Source organism: Chelonia mydas, chromosome 13 (genome assembly GCF_015237465.2).
Source record: "Chelonia mydas isolate rCheMyd1 chromosome 13, rCheMyd1.pri.v2, whole genome shotgun sequence".
Classification (NCBI taxonomy): Eukaryota; Metazoa; Chordata; order Testudines; family Cheloniidae; genus Chelonia; species Chelonia mydas.
In genome coordinates this window covers 14,867,604-14,886,434 of record NC_051253.2, presented here as the reverse complement: position 1 = coordinate 14,886,434, position 18,831 = coordinate 14,867,604, and the positions used below count along the sequence as shown (strand labels likewise).

Below are 18,831 nucleotides of genomic sequence, written 5' to 3'. Positions count from 1 at the left end.
GGATTTACAAAAGTGCCAAGGCAGGTTTGGTTCATAACTTCCATTGACTTCATGACTCCCTTGAAGTCCATAGGAGTCACTCGCACCTATCTGAGTCTTTAGGCGCCTAATTTCCTTTGTAAATCTGACCCTAAATTTTGGCCTTTATATTGTTCAGAAGCAGGGGTTTTTTGGACTATGGAGTATTGAATATCAAGGTGAGTTGATTAGCTCCAAGTGAACTCACATGGTGATGTTTCTGTTCCCTGATTGGATAGTTTCTGGCAAAGAGACCCATATTATTGAGTTCAAAATTCACTTTCCACAAATACTATGTAACATTCTCTTAAAATTCACTGTTTCAGGGACTATTCCTGCCCATAAATCACTCACTCTAATATTCACAGAAAGCAAATACTAAAAGGGTGTGAACACTGCTGAAGGGAATTCAACGTTTTATTCAAGGGAGTATTTGTGGAAAATATTTTGAGTTATTTGCCTAGCTTTACTCGTTACCATGGGATATGGTAGAAATCTGATAGTAACAGAAGTGCTCTATTTGAAAGCAATTAAGGATGTTTGAATACAAAAAATTTTCACTTTATATTAGTGTTGGAATTTTGATACAGGAAGGAAGCAGGCCAGTATTTCCACTGAACAGACTGGTCTTCTGTCAAGCCAAGTGCCATAACCCTAGGTGCCTTCACTGGCCTGGAAAACTGCAGCTCTAATCATTTAATTACAGGACTTTTTATAATTTTTGCTAGAAATTCATATACTTTACAACATATAGCTAAATGTAGACTACTCACATCTCCTGGAAATGTTGCAGATAACAAAGCCAACTTGTGATAGTTTTAGAAGTCCAACTGGAACAAGCATCACATTTTAGATTCCTATACACCTCATCTAGCTTATGTCAAACTATTCGGTCTGAAGAAATAGGGTGAAAATCACTTACTTTCCTTATGCTTGTGGTATGTCTTGTTAGTAGGCCTGATCTTGTGAGGTGCCAGTGATCTGCAAGGCCATCTCAGACTCCATATTAATTGGAGTTGAAGAAGCTCAGAGGCTCACACAAACTCTCACCAACTTATAGAATGGGTCCTGCAGTTGAGGAGAAAACAAGGAATTTTTAGTACTTCTGGTGTATTTGAAGCAGGAAGTGCAGCAGTGCATGAAAATGGGAAAAATAATAATTAACATTTATTTTGTTAAAATATTATATGATTTTAATAATAAAACGAGTAATAATAATAATAATAGATAATATAACAAAACCTTATTTGCCCAGAAAAAGTTCACTCAAATCTTTCAAGATTAGTTACAAAGGGATCTCAAAAACTAGGATGGATAGATACAGAATAACAGGGTACCAGAGACGTGTATACTTTTTTCTGCAGCATTCAGTGCTTAGCAGCTGTTCAGTCACTGGCAAAAGATAAAGTACTAAAGAAATAGCTACTTAAACTATTTCATATTTAACTTTCTCATCAATATAGAATTTTATTGCTGATCACACAAGCATCACACCTCTATGTCCTACTATCCGCAGCTTCAAAACTGATGCCACCAAAAAATATTTTCTTTATTGCATTTCAAATTGTCTGAATACTCACAGAGTTGTAGAAGCTCCCTGCTGCTACCGGCTTTCATTTAAAAAAAGCAGGAGGCAATTATATCCCACACAATTTGGGAACTCATTTATGCGGTGGAGGGGGAAACCATGGCAGATTTTGTTAAACATGATCAGCAAAAGCTTTCAGTCCTAACTCAAGACTGTCGGTCCATTTATCCTTAGTGCAAATCAGCATAGTTTCTAGATGCCAGGCAACATATATTTACTTCTTTGACATCTCTCATTGGCTTCAACAGCAGCGTTGCATAAGTAAGTCTTGAGTTATAACTGCTCCTGTTGCATTCACAGTACATTTACAAATCGGAACTGCATTTTTAGGGTCCTTTTTGAAGACAGGCTGGTTGTGAAGTGAGTTGTTGGCCTAAGTCCATTTTTCAGTAGACAGATATCTGTCCTCCAAAAACAGCACAGGCACAACTGGCACCCTTACTGGCAAAGAGGCTAAGGTTTGAGAGGTGTTCAGTGATGGAAATACCCTTTCACTTTTAGGTGTGATCACTCCAGCAAGCAGCTGGGGGAGACTCATGAAGTGGAATAGGGTAGTGTGGACGAGGTTTCACGATCACTGTACATACACTAACTGTTGTGTGAATAAGCAGAAGTGGATATGCATTTGCCTGAACAATTTCGCAATGTGTGTGTGCAGTAGCAGTAATTGGGTACTAACATATTTTGAACATCTGGAGTTAGCATGGAGCCTCCCTCCCTCTTTTTCTCCCGCAGTTCCTTCTTGCAGTCCCACGGACAAAGAAAGAAACAGACCTTTAGGAATTAGTAAAATATTGTAGTGCTTGTGTCTGTGAGAATGTGCCCTCCAGGCTCCAGCTCTGCTATTGTTTCAAGTGGAATTACAATTGTCTTAAATAACTAACAGTCAGCAGCACAGAACATGATCTTACACCCTGTACGGCTTGAAGATGAATTTTGCTATCAACATAAAAGCTGCTATATGTTCTTTAGTATAGACTGATTGGGCCCAATTCTGCCATATACTGTAGGGTGCAGTTCTAAGTGGCTTGCACCTTGTAATGGATGGCATACATGAGCCAATTTTCTCAAATCTACCGTACATTCCAAGACAAATTCTAAGGAGCTCCAAAGGGGCTTTCAGATAAAATGTCTTTATGCTTTGCCTTCATCACAGACCTTTTCATTCTGTCTAATTTACCGGGGCCAAAAGACCAAAAATACAATAAAGCCACTATATAAATCCATGGTACGCCCGCACCTTGAATACTGAGTGCAGTTCTGATTACCCCATCTCAAAAAAGATATTCGAATTGGAAAAAGGTACAGAGAAAGGCAACAAAAATGATTAGGGGTATAGAACAGCTTCCATATGGGGAGAGATTAAAAAGACTGGAACTGCTTGTCTTAGAAAAGAGAGGGGATATGCTAGAAGTCTATAAAATCATAAATGGTATGGAGAAAGTGAATAGGGAAGTGTTATTCATACCTTCATGTAACACAAGAAACAGGGGTGACCCAACGAAATTAATAGGCAGCAAGTTTAAAATAACTTCTTCACAGAATACACAATCTCTGGAACTCATTCCCAGGGGATGTTGTGAAGGGCAAAAGTATAACTGGGTTCAAAAAAGAATTAGGTAAGTTCATGGAAGATAGGTCCATGAATGATTATTAGCCAAAATCATCAGGGATGCAATCCCATGCTCTGGGTGTCCCTAAATTTCTGACAACTGAAAGCTGGGTCTGCATGATAGGAAATGGATCACTAGATAATTACACTGTTCTGTTCATTCCATCTGGCACTGGTCTCTGTCAAAAGATAGGGTACTGGGCTAGATGGACCATTTGTTTGACCCAGTACATCCGGTCTTAGATTCTTAATTTACCAACAGTCATAGTGGATTGTCAATCACTGAAAATTTTTAAGCCAAGATTGGATATTTTTCTAAAAATATGCTCTAGGAATTATTCTGGAGAAGTTCTATGGCCTGTGTTATACAGCAGGTCAGACTAGATGATAACAATTGTCCCTTTTGGCTCTGAAAGCTATGAATCTATGAAAAACCTTTAAAATCTGACCTGTAGCCCTTAACTCTCTTTGAAAACTGCAGGATTTGGCCCTGTTTGCATCAGTACTTACTGAAAAGTAAGTATATTTTGAGTATCCTGATTTACACAAGATTTATAGAGCATAGAACTTGAGTACACTGAAAGCAGAGATAGACTTGAGCTTATCCCTTGGCTCCGTGCACTGCCAGCCTTTGCTGTGTTTGGAAATTTTGAGACTTGAGCCCATCGCCAGCAATAAAGAAGCCACTTTTCCACATGAGATACACCAGGGTATGTCTCTGGGTAGGTTTTGTGAGTGGTTTTGTCTCTCCATCTTCTTTCACAAGTTTATCATGATGATAATTTTAAAAAGTTGTTAAGAAATGCAAGATTTTCTAGAGGCATTTCACTGCCAGATTACTGGATTTGTCTGGCTGCTTTTTTCTCTGGTCTCCACCCATCCACCTAAGGTAATTTCCAAAGTACCAGATGCTGTACAGTGCAGCGTATCCATGCAGCCTGGTTTGCAACTTACTAGCTGAGAGCCCCAATTCTGCAAAACACTTAAACCCATACTTAGTTTAAAGCATGTACTTAATTCTCACTGACTTCAGTGTTTTGCTGCTTCAATAACTATTGACTACTTACGTACTGTGCTGAGTAGGGGTGATTTTAAGCCTCTGATTAAGTACCCTGCTAAACTGGGACCTAATAACTTGGTAGTATTTTCCCAGAAAAGTAAAGGTCACAAGAGATTCCAGATTTTCTAGCATAAGCTTTATAGTTTATGGAAGGAGTCCATTGACTCTGTCCACCCAAACGGGGGCTGTATGGACCCCTGCATATGCACTCACTCTGAAGGACACATGTATTTTCCACTGAAATCAATGGGAGTCACTTACGTCCTGCAAAGGGGAGGAACAGGGCCCCTTGTTGTGAAAAGAGCATACACAGTCTGATCTGCCTATCTTCCTTAATCAAAGATGACACAGCTTAACCAGGGCTGACTTCTGTGATGTTCCCTCAGTGCCTAAGGTTCTAGCAAGAGATCTGCTTTATTTGGTGCTGGGTTCCAAATAGCTGTGCATGACAAGATGACATTCACAGTGTCCTGCCCACTCTGTCTGTCTGAAAAACTCAGACTCTAATAGGGTGACCAGATGTCCTAATTTTATAGGGACAATCCTGATTTTGGGGCCTTTTTCTTATATAGGCACCTGTTACCCCCACCCCCTTCCCGATTTTTTACACTTGCTATCTGGTCACCCTAGACCTTAAAGGCACCGTCCTCAATACCCCAGTTTCCACTTTCAGGTACAAGTACAAATAAAACAATATTTACTATTTAAAATTACACTTTTGCCATAAAATAATAAAGTTACTTTGCCTTTCTGGCTCCTCAGCTAGATAAGGAGAAAGAAAAAGAAGGAAGAGAAAATGAATGAGACAGAGAGAATGAAGAGGCAGAAGAAACAGCAGATTGTGGGTAAATCCTTCTTTTTCCTCTGATAACATACATTATCAGCCTAACCTCAATTTGGCAACTCTTTCCCCCAGAACAGACTACAACTGACAAAAAACATTGTAATCACAAGTTCTGGAGGTGTCTGTAGCCCTAGAAATATTGAGCGATGAGGTATTTTGTTATATAGCCACACCAGAACCAGCTGAAGGGGTGGATGCTTGGGGGCACATGTGTTATAGAGCATTATTTAGAGACTAACCGAGAACTCAAGTGGGACAAGCCCATAAAATGGCTGCTGGGAATTGGCATACCTAGGTACTTGAGGCTATAAGGCAATCTGAATCTCCTCCTCACCCACTGACTGCCTGTAAAAATAGCACAGGGACAACAGCCCAGCCTAGACTTAAATGCTCTTTTCACCACTGACGCAGTGCAAAACCAAACTACATGGAACATAGAATATATATATCTGGAAACAGCACTAGTATCTAGCAAAAGGCCACTAATGCTGCCTAACTTTGTGACCGTGTAGAGGAAATACACTGTAAATCATCTGTAATAAGAAAATTGTCTAATGGAGTGCTGGAATCATTTCTGTTTGATGTGGTTTCTAGCCAGCCTTCCAATAAATATAAAGGTTGGCTCTGCACTGCAACTATCTATCTCAAGACATTATTCTCCACAGAGCCCTGGCCTACACTAGGACTTTAGGTCGAATTTAGCAGCGTTAAATCGATGTAAACCTGCACCCGTCCACACGATGATGCCCTTAATTTCGATTTAAAGGGCTCTTAAAATTGATTTCCTTACTCCACCCCTGACAAGTGGATTAGCGCTTAAATCGGCCTTGCCGGGTCGAATTTGGGGTACTGTGGACACAATTCGACGGTATTGGCCTCCGGGAGCTATCCCAGAGTGCTCCATTGTGACTGCTCTGGACAGCACTCTCAACTCAGATGCACTGGCCAGGTAGACAGGAAAAGAACCGCGAACTTTTGAATCTCATTTCCTGTTTGGCCAGCGTGGCAAGCTGCAGGTGACCATGATGGAGTCCCAGAATCGCAAAAGAGCTCCAGCATGGATTGAACGGGAGGTACGGGATCTGATTGCTGTATGGGGAGAGGAATGCATGCTATCAGAACTCCATTCCAGTTTTCAAAATGCCAAAACCTTTGTCAAAATCTCCCAGGGCATGAAGGACAGAGACCATAACAGGGACCTGAAGCAGTGCCGCGTGAAACTTAAGGAGCTGAGGCAAGCCTACCAGAAAACCAGAGAGGCGAACGGCCGCTCGGGGTCAGAGCCCCAAACATGCCGCTTCTATGATGAGCTGCATGCCATTTTAGGGGGTTCAGCCACCACTACCCCAGCCGTGTTGTTTGACTCCTTCAATGGAGATGGAGGCAACACGGAAGCAGGTTTTGGGGACGAAGAAGAAGAAGAAGAAGAAGAAGAAGAAGAAGATGATGATGATGAGGTTGTAGATAGCTCACAGCAAGCAAGCGGAGAAACCGGTTTTCCCGACAGCCAGGAACTGTTTCTCACCCTGGGCCTGGACCCCCGAACCCACCCAAGGCTGCCTCCTGGACCCAGCAGGCGGAGAAGGGATCTCCGGTGAGTGTACCTTTTAAAATACTATACATGGTTTAAAAGCAAGCATGTCAAAGGATTAATTTGCCCTGGCATTTGCTGCTCTCCTGGATGTACTCCCAAAGCCTTTGCAAAAGGTTTCTGGGGAGGGCATGACGGCTACCAGTCCTACTGCACCATCTGCTGCCACAAGGCAATGGGTTGCTGCTGCTGTGTAGCAATGCAGTACCACGTCTGCCAGCACCCAGGAGACATACGGTGACGGTTACCTGAGCGGGCTCCATGCTTGCCGTGGTATGGCGTCAGCACAGGTAACTCAAGAAAAAAGGCAGAAACGATTGTCTGCTGCTGCTTTCACGGAGGGAGGGAGGGAACGGGGGCCTGACGATATGTACCCAGAACCACCCGCGACAATGTTTTAGCCCCATCAGGCATTGGGATCTCAACCCAGAATTCCAGTGGGCAGCGGAGACTGCGGGAACTGTGGGATAGCTACCCACAGTGCAACACTCCGGAAGTCGACGCTTGCCTCGGTACTGTGGAAGCACTCCGCCGAGTTAATGCACTTAATGCACTTAGAGCATTTTCTGTGGGGACACACACACTCGAATATATAAAAACCGATTTCTACAAAACCGACTTCTATAAATTCGACCTAATTTCGTAGTGTAGACATACCCAGAGATCTGTTTCATACTTTTACAAAGTTGTGTTTGCAAGATGTCTGAGAAGAAGGGCATCATGTTCATATGCTACAGTATGGGGTCTCAGAGTGAGTGACATCCATCAGCATCTTGGGCCTCGTTCTCCACATGCTTACACAAGTCGGTTGAGTTACAACGGTGTACACGAAAGGAGACTCAGGAGAGGAGGCACAATCAGTCTAAACTCTGGTTCTGGTCCTGATTTCAAAACTGGTGCTGTTGATATCATTCTTGGTAGGATTTGTAAAGGGCTTTAAGATTCTTCTGAGATGAAAGGTGTTATAGAAGTATAGGATGTTATTACTACAATCGGACAAGCTCCCCATTTTCCTAGCAATAATGAAGCTCATTGGTAGGGATAAACTATGGAGCCAAAGCAAACCAGATTATTGCCTCATAAAATGGGACACCTGCCCTATTATCCTTAAATAATAAGTACATCAAACACATTTGACTGTAATAAAAAAATATAATGGTGAAATATTTATGGGTAATTTTTCAATGTAGCAAGGATTAAGCCACTTACAGGAGTCACACAGCTAAATCCTTCCCATGCAGTCCACTGAAAACCGACCCACAGTGTATGTGTGTGTGTGTGTGTGTAGGATTAGGCTAAACAGTATATTGATATTTTAAAATATGACTAGCAACCACAGAACCCCTTCTCTGATATCCCAATGCAGAGAACCAAAGTAGAGAGGAACGCACTTCAAATAATCCAGAGAGAACGATGATATTAATCATAGAGAAAACTCTCTAGTTAGGCCCACATATTCAAAATTGCACATGTAGTTATTGCAGTTGTGCACACAAAGCAGCCAACAGCATGTGTAAATGGTTAATCAGGCAGATTTGTGAGTCCTCTTGCACTCAGTGACTGCACTCAATCCCAGCAATAATTGTATAGGTACACATTAGATGTGCAAATGCAGTTCTTGAAATTTGGGCTCACCAGGGCCCAGAATACTAGATCCAGGCAAACAGAACTCTGACTAAAGCCAATGGGAGTTCTGTCTGTATAAGGAGAACTGGAACAAATTGATAGTACAATGCAAGGAATTATTAAAGGAACGCTATCAGATCAAAAAATGATAGTTATGGTTTTCCAAGTAATATCTATGACTTCTATAAACTGGAGGAGTTCAGAGAGAGAAAAAATTCCGTGTTTTAATTTTTTTCACTAGGCAACATATTGTGTACAAACAGTATCCTTTATATACTTATTTTCATGCTCTTTTTCCGACTCTTCTGTGTGTATGGATATTTCATACAGCAACAGAGATAAGAAAAAACTATTTTTTAAAAAAAACAATATAAAGATGTATATTAAAACAACAAAAACTGTCAAGGTGATTTTGAGTCAGGATAGGACTTGAAACTACTTTTAACTCAGTGTTTGAAACTGTGTAGATTTTAAGTTGACAAGTGTCCCTTTAATCTTTGAGAAAGTTGAACTCCTGAGTCAGAGTTTAATTTACCCCCTTTAGGGCATAAATTTCAACACTTACTGCTCTAATAACCAATAATGCTATTAACCCAGTTTAATTTTAGAGCAAAATCCAATTGACTAAATCTACAATGTAATAATATAAAATAATATGCATTAGAATTAACAACATAAGATATTAGATAAAAGTAAAATAGTATCTAGGCCTTTGAATGATTTGAACTATATTTTTGTTTAATGTTGTCTTCCAGATCATTGTTTTTAAAAGCACTGTGAGGCTGCTACATCCAGCAAGATCACTGGCTTATCTCCATATCACTGCTATCTTCTCCAGTCAGCAGCACAAACCTAATTGAACTGCTTGTTTTTTCTGCGTGCTTGTGCATATTTGTGAAGTTGAAAGAGGAGTGACGGTAAAGGTACAGCTCTAAAAATTACTGTGTGAGAGACATAAAAACAGACTCAAAAACTCAGACAATGGCCCTGAAGTCTGAAACTGTGTGCCATAATTTGTATGCACATACCACTGCATGATTACCATGAACGGGCACGCTGTTGCAGTATTTGCGTACCCAAATTGTGCAGGATTATTTTGCATATGTATTTCCAAGTTTGCAATTCTAAAAATTTTCCTGTTACTTACACCCCACTCTATGTAGATACATAAAGTATGTGTGCATGCATGTGTGTGTGATTCCCTTAAGCCATTTCTCTCTTAGTGCACTACTTTCCTGCTTGAAGAGTTCCTATGTTTCTCTTTGTATCATTTTGGCTTCTAGTACGAAAAGCCACATCCTGTTATGTTTGGTTGCTAGGTGGAGAAATGTTATCATGGGCTTCAGCAATAATTTATCCATAGAGCTAGAGGAGCTGTCATGTACTTCTGACAGTGAGCTGCAGCACTTTATCAGCTTGCCTGTAAATCAACCGTGTGTGGGTGAAGATGCCAACAATGTTTGATCTCTCTCAGACACTCTAATAATCTGCTTTTGTCTGATTGATTCCTTCACATCACCAAGCACATTGCAACCGAGAGTGGAGTGCCCTCTGTTTATCTCCATTGGTCATCTGCTTGAGGGCAACAGGGCAGAAAATGCTGTTCTCACCAAGATGTAAGAGGTTTTTTTTGGAATTAGGGGCTTTACATCATATCCTGGAGCAGGTTTAGTCCAGTAAATCAATGATAGCAGAATTGAATGCACCATAAATACCTCAAACCATATCTCGTACAAGAATGTAAGAGTAATTCATAGAAACAGGAAAGGTAACTTTGCTGGAAAGAATTATGACCCCTACAAGCTCAAGACATGCAGGTCTTTTACGGCCTGTGTTTGCATCTACCCTCTTGAACTTTGGAAAGACATGCACTGCTCACTGGCATTTGGTTCTAGGCAGTTCAGAAATAATATCTAGTTGAGCAAGATGCTGTCAGAATTGATCACTGCCTCTCAATCTAAAGTCAACTTTTTCTAAATTTCTGTCAACTTCCATTACACATGGCAGAAGCCTATGCGCCATGCCATGCGCAATGTTAAAGTGATGTGCAATGCACTGTGTTGTTTGATGCACTGCTTTCAAAGGTAAATATCAAAGAGTGCAGCTTAATTAATAGTCTAAATTCCTGCAGAGCAGGCATGCATCTCTCCCTTGCATTAGAGTCCGAACAGAGATCTGGGTTGTTTGGGGGTATTTTTTTTTTTTTTACATCACTCTAACCCCAGCTGAAAACCAAGAGCTTATTATCACCCAGAGCATGGCAGCAGCTCATTGTGCAGTGACCTGGGACCAGAAGCAGACTTGGGTTCTTGACCTATATGAAAGCTGAGGTCAGGAGATATTGTAGACGTGATTGACTAAATCCCATCAGGGGATGCATTCGGCCGTAGCATTCCCTTTCTGGCTCACAGGGGGATGGTACTGGCTGCAGCATCTTTGGTGAAAGCAGTCATTTCAGCCCAGCACACTGCAAAAATACTGTACAGAAAAGCACGGCTAATAAAGGGTGAAATTCACACCACCTGCGTAAGGCATTTGTATTTGTACTCAATGTGAACAGAGCTTGGTGAAGAAAATTGACTGCACTAACTTAGGGTAAGGATGCAGGACTTTCTATATGCCAGAACAATGGCTGCAGCCCCTCCACATTTACTGCATGGGATACTAGGGAACTGCATCTGTGTGCATGTAGATCCATAGCCTCTCTCTTGGCCCTTCCCCATGTTGCCCCCATACATAGATGATACATGGAGACTAGTTCCACAGTACAAAGTGGGGAAGACAACAGCCCTCTACAGCTCGGTAGCTTGCTGACCTCATGCACAGACCCAACGGGGGCTTAATTGGTACAGAGGGACTTGTACTGGCCTTTCACGCTGAATTTCCATCACAGTGAAATCTGGGGCTCCTTGGCTGGGCTTTCAACATGATCATCCTCTCTATGAGAATAAGTATAATAGTCACACGTTGCTGCACTCCACATGTAACATTCCCGACTCAAAGCCAAAGAGCAAGGAAATGTACAGTATATATTCTCCACTCCTCCATCCACAGGAACATACCTTACCACTTCCACAACTACACACACAAAACACACAGCACAGGTCTTAATTCTATGCCCGGTATGAGCGCTAGCCTTTCAGCACTCCCCTTACCAGATTGAGATGCTCGGTGTAGCAGATGTGCAAATACTATATGCTTCCTGTTCAGTATAACATCCCTCTGTCTGTCTAGTGTAACAGTGAAAGATTAGGATGCAATCTAGGAGGATTTTATACACAGGACCATATTCTAGTTTTGGATCCAGGTACCTGACACCCACTCTATTAGAGACTGGAATATGGCTGCAAAGTTTAGTGAGAGAAAGGGCCAAATCCTCAGCTAGTGTAAATCAGCTCTCTTGAAGGGTAACCTCATTGTTCATTATTCCCAGGGCTTGATTCTGGTCTCGCTTATACTGTTTGACAGTGATAAGTCCATTTACTTTTATGGAATCAGTCAAGATGTACTCTGGTGTAAATAAGAACCAGAGCCTAGATCTTCCATGGAGTTAAAATATACTCAGCTTATACCATTACCCACAATTGTATTGTGAAATCATTATGATGTTCTGTCTGTAGTGGCTACTCATCTCTACAACCAGGGGCCACTCTAGCTATAGGCAAACTAAGCAGATGCTTAGGGTGGCAGATTCTTCCTAGGGTGACAGGGCCAAACCTTAGTGGTGCTGCGACCCCCTGTGCTGGGCGCAACATCACTCACTCAAATTTGGCCCAGCCGCCTGACTGTTGTGATGGCGAGGTGGCCAGGCCAAACCTAAGTGCTGCTGTGACTCTGCACACTAGGTCGCAGAGCCATTCACTCAAATTTGGCCTGGTCACCCCCATGTAATGAGAGAGGTGTGGCTGGGTCAAATCTGAGTGAGCGATATTGCAACCTGGTGCTTGGCCTCCCCATGCCTACCATAACCACCGAACCATCAGAAGGTTCATCACACCCTCTCCCCCTTGAAAGTCCAACGCACATCCCTGGTTGAGACCCTCTGTTTTAGGGAGCAAAAGATGAGTGGCACACTGAAGTTTTGCCTAAGGCAGCAGATTGTCTTGGGCTGCCGTTGTCTGCTACCACAGTACCACACTTTGCTGGACCGGCACTTCCTAAAGAAAGATGAGAAGAGAAGAGAAGAGAGAATGTCGAAAAGGAGCAAGAGAGTTTGAAAGATGAAAAATGGAGCATCTGTAAAAGGACTGCACTTTGGATAATATAAGAGCGTCACTACATAAAGTTATCCTTGAGGGAGTTGTATAAGTGGAGGATATTACATGGCTGAACAGTAAATATCAAATTTCTTTTTACAAGTATATTCTGCATTTTATTACATTCTGACTGGCAGACCCATATGTTTTTAAATTATCCCGTTGAAGAAAGGACTGTGCTAAAACTTACAGGCCAAATTGTCTGCTGGTCTAAATAGATGTAGCTCCATGATTTCAATGTAGTATTTCCCATTTCTACCAGGAGAGAATTTTTCTCTTCAGCAGTAGTGGGAACCTGAATATGACCCTATAGGAAAGAAAAGGGACACACACATAAATTTAGGATGATTACTTTTTCTTTGGTGATAGTATAAAATTCCATTGTTAAAGAACTGACCCTTTGTGTCAGTGATATCTTGTTCTTCCAGAATGAGACACGGAATAGTAAGAAAATGATTTTTCTAGATTTCCAGATGATTTAGCGTGTCAATTCATGCACAGTTATGTACATACATTTGTAGATGCAATTACCACACCTGCAACTTTGCTCCATGCTAGACCAAAAAATAAATTGCATATCAGGCATTTTACTTACACTTTTACACACACACACACACACACACACACACCCCCACACCATTATTTGTATTATTTTTGGTGCTGGAGCAAATGAGTACTATAGGAAGAAAATTAATAAGGGCTTGTCTACACCTGGAAATTTACCAAAAGAGCTAATCTGGAATATTACAATGATTTTGGAATAGTTATTTCAGTATAGGACCCCGTGTGGGGACACTTATTCTGGTGCTCATACTTAAACCATAACTGAGCAGTTGAGAATTCCTGCTTTAAGCCACTCCCTTCCTCTAGGATCATAGGGAGGGCAGAAAAGTGGCTTAGAGCCATCTTTCCCTCTCCCACTTCAGCTACTATCAAGCCTGATCATGGCACAACTGAGGATTCAATCCACTATGTATATATAATTATTTTATTTGCTTTACAATGCTGTGCCCTGGTCTCTACTGAGCAGCACATAATATTCTAGCTGTAAACTGGCTCATGCTTCCTCTGCCTCCTCTGTCCTCCCTGGTTTCTAATCCTCTTCACTGTCATCATATGACTATTGTGAGCTGTCTAGCTCACTTTTGTGTGATGTTACGATACATAACTGGTGGTCACCAGGATATTACATGCATAAAATTACCTAAATTCTGGAAATGGCCCCCTCAAGCTCTCTTGTATTGGCTTAAGAGTGTAGCATACTCAAGGAAGACTGTTAGGAAACAGGGCAGAAACCCCAAATTGCTTGTGAGTTTTATAGTTAGGTGTCACCAACGAGTTATCAAGTGTGAACTCCTCAGGCACTGTAACAGCCTTAACATGGAGTCACAGACAGTTCTCTTGGGTACTCCGATCTATCTTGCCACCCAGATAAGCTGTCTTTGTTATAGATGGTCCCTTACACCAAAAATCACAGCAATATTCAGGTTACTCGCAGTTCTAAAGGACTGGTCACTTTCCCCAGGTCAATTGCACCTTAGATCTCACACCAATGACAATGTTTGTAGCAAAACTAAAGATGTATTATATAGGAAAAAGAAATGAGAGTTATTTACAAGGTTAAAGCAGGTAAACATATATACACACAAATGAGTTCCAATCTTAAGTTTCAAAATCTAATAGAAGGTTCTATGATAAGCCAATAACTCTATGTCCTTAAGGGCTAACCCAAGCTAAGCAATGGGGATCTTTTGCTTATGCTTAGTAATCCTTGCCCCTCAGAGTCCAAGCAGTTCCTCCTTGTTAGGACTTTTTACTCCTTCCCCCCTTCTGCAAACTCAGCTGATGGGACGAATTCACTTGCACATCTCTTCTTCATAGGGGGAGGGGGAAGCAATCAACAAAGTCTTTTGTCCGCAGCTGTTGCACAATAGTTCATCTGGTGTCAATGGGCCTTCTTTGTCAGGCAGGACATAACACCTGTTGGAGACTTTGGCTATGGTTACACTTAGAGTGACCAGATGTCCCGATTTTATAGGGACAGTCCCAATTTTGGGGGCTTTTTCTTATATAGGCTCCTATTATCCCCCACCCCCGTCCCGATTTTTCATACTTGCTGTCTGGTCACCCTAGCTACACTAAAGAGCTTACAGTGGCACAGCTGCATCAGGAGAAGCTCTCTGGCCAACATAGCACTGTCCGCATTGGTGCTTAGGATGGCACCACTTATATCGCTCAGGGGGTGGCTTATTCATACCCCTGAGCGACATAAGTTATATCGACAAAAGTGGTAGCATACACATAGCCTAGTATTTCACACTCGTTAATGCTTCCTCCTGTCTGATGGTTTGCACACTTTCAGAGACTTACAATGCAAATGCTCAAACATTACCTTACAATATGGGATACAGATGTTATAAGTGACATTAATGCAGGCAGCAACTTACAAGCATTCAATACAGCCTAAACACTGAGCACATTTTTGTAACTCTAATACCTATTTTACCAATTCTAACACACAGGTAGAACCAGATGGATTCCAGCTATGTGTTTGACTCCAACGAGAGGCTGCTGAATTGGTATTAATTTGCAAACTGGATTCAATTAACTTAGGCTTGAATAAAGACTGGGAGTGGATGTGTCATTACACGAAGTAAAACTATTTCCCCATGTTTATTCCCCCCGCCCCCCTTCCTCAGACGTTCTTGTCAACTGCTGGAAATGGGCCACCTTGATTATCACTACAAAAAGTCCTCCGCCCCCCACCCCCGCTCTCCTGCTGGTAATAGCTCACCTTACCTGATCACTCTTGTTACAGTGTGTATGGTAACACCCATTGTTTCATGTTCTCTGTGTATATAAATCTCCCCATTGTATTTTCCACTGCATGCATCCGATGAAGTGAGCTGTAGCTCACGAAAGCTTATGCTCAAATAAATTTGTTAGTCTCTAAGGTGCCACAAGTACTCCTGTTCTTTTTTCTAGGAAAAGGGTTTCTGGGTACCTGATCTTTCTATAAAATCCTTGGGTTTTGCTGTCACCATGCTTGAAATATGTTATTTTTTGAAGTATAATCTGAGTAAGTGGTATTTCTGGGTAGGCTACCAAACTTTTAGCCAATTCTGATTTATTGATGTGGATTGAGGCTATGACATGACTTTTAGTGATAGCATTGTTAGGAGTGTTGCAAAAACATGACCCTTTCCTTGGATTGTGTGGTAAGGCAAATATCTGGGGGCAGGGGTGGAATCTCAGGCAGCTGGTTGAGTCAGGTAAGTTAATATCAGATCTTCCATATCTGGAACACCAGGTCTGGTTCACAATGTAGGATTATAACGAATGCCATCATATGTATTTGTGGGAGAACCTTCCTAATTCATTTGTATTTTTGATTTTAATACTGCATTTGGAACATTACACTTTGTCCTTGCCTTAGATAAGCACCCTTCCACTTACCATATTAACCTTAGTGTATATAACCTACAAGCTAATGTGACATGACTGAAAGCCGATCACCTTTGATAAGATTGTTTACCCAGAAATGGCCAAATAGGATCTACCATGATGCCACATTTTAAAAGCCTATTTCAAGACTATTTATGGTCAGGAAAGTCATTCCCCCCCGGCCCCAATATACACACGCACAAATCCAGCAAGAGGAGGGGGAATGATATTTGGAAATATCTCAGAAACCTGTTTGCAATGGACTCACACATTCTCAAAACCTTCGAGGAGAACTTAGACCTTTCTTCCATGTGAGTGACAATCTGCAGTTATGTGGTGAGAGTGTCAGTAGCCTTCAGTCATGCGTAACTAAGTTTAATGTCTGACCTCACAGACCGTATTTGTAGGGAGAAGTCTTCATTTTAAAGACTCCAGGCCTGGTTCATCCATTCAGGGAACAGAATCAATACTATGTGACTTATCTGACTAAGCACAACTAACCAACATCGCTCAAATATCTAATATTTGCAGAGATCAGTTCGTGATCAATCCACAGAGCAAAAAATTTTGGGAAAAAAATCAAATAATGAAAATAACCAATTAATTTGAGGAAAGTGAGCTCTGTTGGTGTATATTCCACAAGCTGAAAAACAGGGGCTAAATTAGTTAGATGCTGTACGTTACTCACTGAGCGTTATTTGCTCAGCCCTTCCACATACTCAGCTAGTAATCAGGAGATCCCAGGGTTCACAGTGGGATTCAGAGGTTCACATCTGTAATTTAAAGAAAATTGAAGCAGCCTCTAATGATTCTTGAAATCTAGGTGTGCAAAAGGTATCAGAGACAGACAGCATATCGAGCACTGAGAAAAAAAGAATTTGATTTCAGCAGGAGTCATCCTCAGTGAAAATGAAAGTTGTTCTTCTGGATGTGATAGTAGAGATACAGAGAAATTTCAAATTGAGTATTTCAATTCCCCCCCCCCACCAATGCTAATGCTTTTAAAAACTGAAATAAAGAGAAAAGAGGAAAAGCCCCTATGCAGTATTCAGAACACTCAAACATTAGGGGATTGTTAATGGGCTAGAGACTGTTTCAAGGTCACTGGTTCAACTCCAGCCCAGGTTAGTAGCAATTGAAAGTCATTACCACTTGATGGCTGTTCAGTAGCTCAAGTAAAATGCATTGGTGGTCCGAATACAGTTCCTAGTGAACAGGTGTGTGTATCACACACAAAATCAACTGCCTAAGCTGTCAAGCTGGTACATTTCACCAGTGCTGAATTTATTTGAAAGATTTAAAACAAACAAAAGAAACCCTGAGGGCTGATTGAATCACAAAAGAGTACAAACCCTACAACTACTGGGATCTGCACTGGCTGCCAGCAGGTTCCTGGGTGGTTTAGTACCTGGTTACCAAAAGACCGCCTCTGCATTCCCATGGTACTGTAATGATCCTCAGGGGCATTTGAGCTGGAGCTGCCTCTTTATCAATGTGATTTAGCTGTGGCAGGGCATTTGCTAACCTTCCAAGGACATGCCTTTTCCCCCAGGCATTTGGAAAGGGAGTGAGCAATTAAGTAAATAAATCCAATTAAATAATTGGATATTTTTTTTAAAAAAAGGTGATATGCATTAAGGATTATTTTCTGGGGATGTGGTAATACTGTAATGGTAACTGTATAATTACTTTAAGGTCTCAACTGTTCGTACTGAATACTGTCCATTATTTTATGGGAGGCACCTTGAACATAGGTTTCAGAGTAACAGCCGTGTTAGTCTGTATTCGCAAAAAGAAAAGGAGGACTTGTGGCACCTTAGAGACTAACCAATTTATTTGAGCATGAGCTTTCGTGAGCTACAGCTCACTTCATCGGATGCATACTGTGGAAATTGCAGAAGACATTATATACACAGACACCATGAAACAATACCTCCTCCCACCCCACTCTCCTGCTGGTAATAGCTTATCTAAAGTGATCATTAAGTTGGGCCATTTCCAGCACAAATCCAGGTTTTCTCACCCTCCGCCCCCCCACAGACAAACTCACTCTCTTGCTCGTAACATAACATAACATCTTGAACATAAGATACTTGGTCACTAAACATCTAAATAAACAAACTATGAATATTTCTTATTGCCTTCTAAATGTGTTGTGAATGCCCAACAAAACTTCAATTATTTGTCTCCATGCTTATAAGTCTACATAGTAAGAACCCACATGGTAAATTTTGAATTAATTCAACTATATGTATAATTAAGAAGGTTTCCCCAAAGTTCTCCAACCTAATGACTGTTGATTCCCTTAACTTAAGTCAGTTTGCTGAAGTAAGGGATGAGAAAAGCAACCTCTTTGGGATAGCATCCAGAATGAATCAAATATTGTAAGAAAAGCAAGTCAAAAATGGATAATTTTACTACTCATCTCAAACTATTATGCCTTTCAGTGCTCCAGTAATAACAAGCCAAATTTTCAATGAATTAGGTAAGGAACTAGAAGTGAAAAATGTTCACATAAATGCATGCCTGATTTATGCCTGCAAGGACCATAATTGAAAACTCTAATTGCACGTGCAAATTGATTGTTGTGATATTGTGCTTGCAAATGCCTCTTCTGCACGCACACTTGTGCACTTAAAACCCTTTGTAAATTAGGATTAGTATCTCTATCAAACTGAGATCATCCTTAACATAAGAATGGCCATACGGGCTCAGACCAATGGTCCATCTAGTCCAGTATCCTGTCTTCTGACAGTGGTCTGTGCCAGATTATTCACAGAGAGTGAACCGAG

General features: G+C 41.2%; 1 long non-coding RNA gene across 1 annotated transcript in view; it reads right to left on the bottom strand.

Moving 5' to 3' along the window:
• The window catches only part of LOC122462650, a 193,019-nt gene that overhangs the window by 55,025 nt on the left and 119,163 nt on the right, over positions 1-18,831 (bottom strand). Inside the window, exon 2 of the long non-coding RNA XR_006285343.1 lies at positions 941-1,086. This is a non-coding gene — a long non-coding RNA (uncharacterized LOC122462650). The remainder of the gene's footprint in view (positions 1-940; positions 1,087-18,831) is intronic.